This window comes from Amblyomma maculatum, chromosome 4, assembly GCF_055883805.1.
Source record: "Amblyomma maculatum isolate TAMU_Amacu chromosome 4, ASM5588380v1, whole genome shotgun sequence".
Classification (NCBI taxonomy): domain Eukaryota; kingdom Metazoa; phylum Arthropoda; class Arachnida; order Ixodida; family Ixodidae; genus Amblyomma; species Amblyomma maculatum.
In genome coordinates, this window is record NC_139347.1 from 145,004,252 (window position 1) to 145,010,340 (window position 6,089).

Here is a 6,089-nt window from a genome sequence, read left to right on the forward strand (position 1 = left end):
GCCACAAGGTACACGACCGAATTTACCCGTCGTGGCCAGGGAAGGTCGTCTTGACAATCGTCATTTTCTAGGGCTGTGTAGGCTGTAACTCTTTGAATAGCCCAACATCGCCTGCCTGGATCTCCTGGTGGGGTCATACTGGGAAACAGCGCAATAAAAGCGGGACAAACACGAAATAAGCGCAGACAACTGGGCTTAGTAAAGAGTGTAAGGGAAATATACAGAAAACAAAGGATTTTTTTATTGTAAAACGTTTATTGCCAACAGTCTGAAGGGCATATAGGCCCCTCGCCTAAACGACGGCCAGAAGGTCTTGGCTCCTGGCGGCGTCTTCGGCCAGTTGGACGACTTTTGTTTGAGTCTCCGGATCGGAGCTGAGTAGGAGAGCCTCCCATTGTTCTAGTGACTTTATTTTTTGTCCCTCCAGGGGGGAAAAAGGGCATTTGCAGAGAATATGGTTGAGATCCGCTTTTTGGCCTTACATTGCTTACACTCGTTTGAATATTGTCCCGGATAATAACGACTACACATAACCGGGTTCGGAAACGTATAAGTTTGGAGACGGCGCCAATAGGTGGCCTGACTCTTTGTCAATGATTTATCAGAGGCGGGGTACTTCGTTCGATTAAGCCTATAATGTTGTGTGATCTCTCTGTAACACACAAGATGATCCCTTTCTGCGAAGCCCTCGGTATGGCCACTGGCTCGGAAAGCAAGACCTCGAGCCAGTTCGTGAGCTGCTTCATTTCCAGCCACGGATGCGTGTGCAAGTGTCCAGACTATGCGAATTTTTCGGTCGTCCCTTGCAGCCCGCAGGATTCCGTTCAACAGAGGGGAGACCCTCCCCTTGGCAAAGTTCATCACTGCTACCTTTGAGTCACTGACTATCGTTGACGCATCCGTGCCCATTATTGCACGTGCGATGGCGGCTTCTTCTGCAATTTCGGGACTGCCCGTCGTGATCGAGGCGCTGGCTCGGAGATATGTCTCGGCGCTAGCTACCGCTATCACCGTTCTCCCCTTCCCGCAATTAGCTGCGTCCACGTAGGCCACGTTTTCTATCGGGTGGTTTTTGAAACATTTGCCGAGGGCTTCAGCCCGTTTCTCTCTGCGATCCTTGCGGTGGACGGGATGCATGTTTTTCGGTAGTGGTGGGATCATCAGTCTATCGCGTACGCTCTTAAGCATGTCTACTTTCGGACCTCGCTGACTCTCGTAATTTATTCCTAGTTTCGCTAGGATTTTCCTGCCTGTAACGCTTCCCGACAGCCTTTCGTACTGCGAGATTGTCACGTCTTCCACAATTTCATCCAGTGTGTTGTGAAGACCTAGTTCTAAACGTTTTGCGGTGAGGGTCCGAATTTGTAAACCCAGAGCCTGCTTGACACTTCTGCGAATTCTCCCTTCCAGCTTGGACTTCTCCGTTGCCTTCAGATTAAGAAACGGAGCTACGTAAGCAATCTTACTTATTACAAAGGCCTGAACTAATCTGATTAGATTCGTTTCTTTCATGCCATAGCGCCTATTTGCGATTCTGCGGATGAGCCGCAGAGTCTGTTGCGCGCATATCTCCAACTTTTTTATTGTTTCTCCTTTGAAACCATTGTTTTGAATGTACAGCCCTAAGACTCTAATCCTGTGCACCGTTGGGATATCGAGTCCCTGAGCCTTAAGAGATATCCGCGGGGGATCCGACCGTGATTTCCTCTTTGGTTGGTAAAAAAGCATTTCCGATTTTTGCGGGGAGCACCTAAGTCCCCTATCATTTACGTACTTTTCAACTTCTTCTATGGCCATTAGGAGTGTCTCCTTTATTTGACCGTCGGTTCTTTTGCCAATCCACATAGTAACGTCATCCGCATACATGCAATGACTGAGACCTTCAATCGCTGCTAGTTTGGTAGAAAGCCCGATCATGGCCACATTGAATTGAAGCGGGGACAGTACAGATCCCTGCGGGGTCCGCTTGCTACCTAGCTCTATGTAGTGTGATTTACTTTCCCCGAAGTTAGTTTGGGCCACTCTGTCGGAAAGGAAATTTTTAACATAGTTGTAGGTTTTCGGGCCTACCCCCAGGAGGCTGAGATTATCCAGGATCGCCTAGTGCGCGACGTTATCGAAAGCCTTCGCCAGGTAAAGACCCAGGATGACCTTCGTGTCCCGCGTTTGTGAGTCGAGAATTTCATGTTTTAGTTGCAGCATCACGTCCTGCGTTGAGAGATGAGACCTGAATCCCACCATGGAGATAGGATAAAGATGGTGGCCTTCCATGTAGTTGTTGAGACGTGTCTGCACTACATGTTCCATCAATTTCCCTGCAGAGGAGGTTAGGGATATAGGCCTTAGATTCTTGATCGACAGAGGTTTCTCCGGTTTAGGAATAAGTACCACCTTAGCCGACTTCCACTACTAGGAATCTCACCCACCTCCCAACATTTCTGCATGTAGGCAGTGAGTGCTGTTATAGAGTTGTCGTCGAGATTTCTGAGAAATTTTCCGACCCGGGCGCTGAATTAGTATTTAATCTAGCAAGCTATGCTCGCACTTCGGGTTCAATAATGGGTTCGTCCAAGCGATCGTTGGGTATCCCACAGTAACCATGCAGAGGTACCTTTTCGGTGTCCCCTATGTACTTAGATCGAATCTCATCGAGCAGCTTTTGCTCTGTTCCCTCATGTTTATGCTGGATCTTTTGGAGGTTTTGCCTCTGGGCCGTTTTACATCCGTCAGGGTCTAGGAGGTATCTGAGTAAACTCCATGTGCGGGCCAGGCTTATATTCTCGTCCATTTTGTCACATAGCGATTCCTAGTTTTGCCTAGAAAGTTTGAGCGCATACTCCTCTATCTCTTTGTTGTGCCTTGCTATCCTTCTGCGAAGGTTACGATTCCACTTTTGACTTTTAAGTTGCTTTTCCATACTGGTTTTGGCTTGCCACATATGGAGGAGGCGGGTGTCCATTGTTTCTAGGCCTGAGTCTTCCGCCACAGTCTTGGTCGCTATACGAGCGTCCAATTGGAGTTTCCTTATCCACTCCTGAATGTTATCAATTTCTGTGGTGTTAGCACTCTGTTCCCGGATTTTTCGGAAGGCTTCCCACTCGACGAGTGAGTGACGTCGGTCTGGGCGTTTATAGGGCCCAGCAGTAATTACCGTTTCCAAAATAAAGTGATCACTGCCTAAATTTTCTTGTGTTAACCCAGCTTGCGCTGCCGACGTTCTTAACAAGGGTGAGGTCTGGAGATGTGTCCGTACTGACGCTATTTCCCATTCTAGTGGGAGACTGAGGGTCCGTAAGTAGGGTGAAGGCCTCTTGTTGCATATCGAGTCAGAGCCCTCTACCCTTTACACATTCTTTCTGGTACCCCAAACAGCGTGATGGGTATTGAAGTCCCCCATTAACACCACCGCTTGTTTGTTAGCAATGCGCAGAGTTTTTTGAAGAAGCGACCCGAAGCGAGTCTTTCTTTGTTTTGGACTGCTGTATATATTCAGCACAAATAGCTGGTCTTAATTTTATTATTCGGAACAAGTTCTAGAAGAACGTGCTCTACGTGACTGATCCCCGTGTCATGCGCAATAGCCGTTGTGTTCCTTTTGACGAGGGTGGTAACTCCCGCCTTCTCGCCAGAGGTGTTAAAAGATTGATAACCTGATAATTTTGCAATCCCCCCAGTTTCCTGAAGAGCGTTCACGTCCGGGCAGTCTTTACCAATGAGGAGTTGTTGAAGAACTGCTCGCTTCCGGCGGAATCCCCGACAGTTCCACTGCCAGAGCGTATATTTATTGTCCTTATGTTGCCTGGCCATTTTGAAGTTATTGAAGGGTTATCGTAATAGCGTCTCTCTTATTCTCTACGGCCTGCCGCCACGCATTCATAGCTAACAGCTCGTTTCCTAGCCTTTTGGTTTCTGTAGTGATTTCCTGAACAACGTTAAAAATGGACTGAATTTGTGCCTGAATTTTGGTATCTGTGGCCTGAACCTGGGCGTCAATTTTGTCCTCTAGCCTCCGGCATACCTCTGCGAGCGTGAGCTCGGGCTGCGTGTTGTCACACGTCCTCTTTTTTGTAGGCGGGGGAAGCGATGGTGACGCCACCGAGGCATCACTGACACCGGCCGCCGCCTCTACCAGTGCATGCGTTATCTTTCGTTGTTGAGTAAGCCGGGTTTGGCCCATCTTCCGGAGTTTTGAATTTTCCTTCTCTAACTGTTCTTGTTTTTTAGTAAGTTTCCTTACGGTGTCAGTAAGGGTCTCAACCATCTTTCTCAATTGGAGGAGCTCATCTGCTCCCTTATCCGAATTATTTTGGGAGGATCTACCTATCCAGCTCACCTCTTTATGGTCGGCTGCCGTCTTGTTCTTGGCTGAAGACACCGACGGTGATCGCCCTCGGGAGCTCAAGCGGCCCCTGGACTGGGACCCGGTCCTGGAACCAGAGTGGGTCTTGGATCCTGAGCGGCCCCTGGAGCCGGAACGGTCCTTAAAGCTGGAATGGTCCCGTGACCCGAGACGAGGGAAGGAGACCGAGCGGCCGCGATAGCCCTCGTCCTCCTTGGTACTAGGTCGGCTCCGTCGGTTTGATGTATTCTGTGATGAATTTGCCGTCTTGTCTTGGGTCTTCTTCTCCCACTGGCGTTTTTTGAGTATGTAAGGAATCCTATACATCTCACGGCACTTTCTGTGTCCCAGTTTATGTCCCTTGCCACAAAGAGCACACTTAAGTTCACACGAGTGGTCTGGCTTTGGGTTGTCCATGCCACATCCTCGACATTTGACCACGCCTGCGTTCGGGCAGATATCGGCGCGATGTCCGAGCTGGCCACACTTGAAACACACTTTGTATTTTTTCTTATATAATATGCACCGAAAAGGGGTGCTCGCGTAATAGATCCAATATGGCACATGTTTATCTGCGAAGAGCAGCAGAATTGAGCCGGAGTCTCTTCCTAATCTTTTAACCCCAACAATCTCAGGGTTGTACTTGCTGGTCAGGTTCTCATGCACCCGTTCAATCGTGTAAGTCGGCCGAACTCCGTGAATAACTCCTTTGCCGTGTCCATCCGGCGCCACAAGAATGACTCCTTTGCCGTGTCCATCCGGCGTCACAAGATATGCAAACGTTTCAAGTTTTTCCGTCCCTAAAGTGAGATGCCCAATATTCATACTTCCGCACCCGTTCAGAGCTGCCAGTGCCTACCAGAATGGTGTTTTGCTTCTGATTCAGAAGGACGATATCATCTCTTGCGTCAGCCGCCGCAATACCTGCCGCCGACTTCACAATGTCAGAGTCCGTCTCAGTTTTGCATGCTGAGAGCGTTCGAAGTCCTCCTTTCGGTCTAATGACGACTTTATGTAGTCCGGGGGGAAGACGAGCGTGTTGCGTTTCCACCGAACGCGTTGCCATCTTCCTGCCCTCCGTCTTAGCTGAGTTGGCAGCCCCTCGCTGACCATCTTGCCGTCTTCCTTCGTTCGGAACGCCATCCTGGCGTCCCCCTCCCTCATGGCTGTCGCTCTTACGAGCGCTGCGTTTTGACTTATCAATCGTGAACCATCCGGCTTGGATGGAAAGGTCCTCCGGCGATAGCGTCTCACCTTCAAAGGTAACTTCCATGTCGACCTCCGAGCGCAGTCCTGGGCCACAAGAGGCCGGTGACTTGCCTCGCCGGCACCCTACGGGCATCGGTGGCCGGAGTCGACGTTTGGCTTAGCTTGGTCGTCAAGCTGGAGAACTGAAGATCGTGATGTGAGCACAAAACGTCAGTTCACTTGCCGTGGATTTGTTATCCCGGTAGTCCTCCAGACTTCTGGCGTCGGTCCTCGCAAAAGTTTCTGAAGACGCAGATAAATTTGCAGAAAGCATCGAAAAACCGCGGAGGCGATGTGACACGCGTCCGCTTGCCTCAGCCGCTCGTAGCGCCACCCAGCAGAAAACAAAGGAATATTTATACATATCATTTCGCCCAGATTTCTGATTTACTCCTGGTGGAGTTTAATGCAGCGGCGGGGGTGGTTTGCAACTGTTCTAAATGCTCGTTCATCCATTGACACCAGAATCTGCGCAGGATTCGTCATGAACACTTGCCGCAGC

General features: G+C 49.7%; 1 pseudogene; it reads right to left on the reverse strand.

Moving 5' to 3' along the window:
- Positions 1-292: 292 nt before the first annotated feature.
- On the reverse strand, positions 293-1,545 carry LOC146193253 (uncharacterized; annotated as a pseudogene).
- Positions 1,546-6,089: the final 4,544 nt, after the last annotated feature.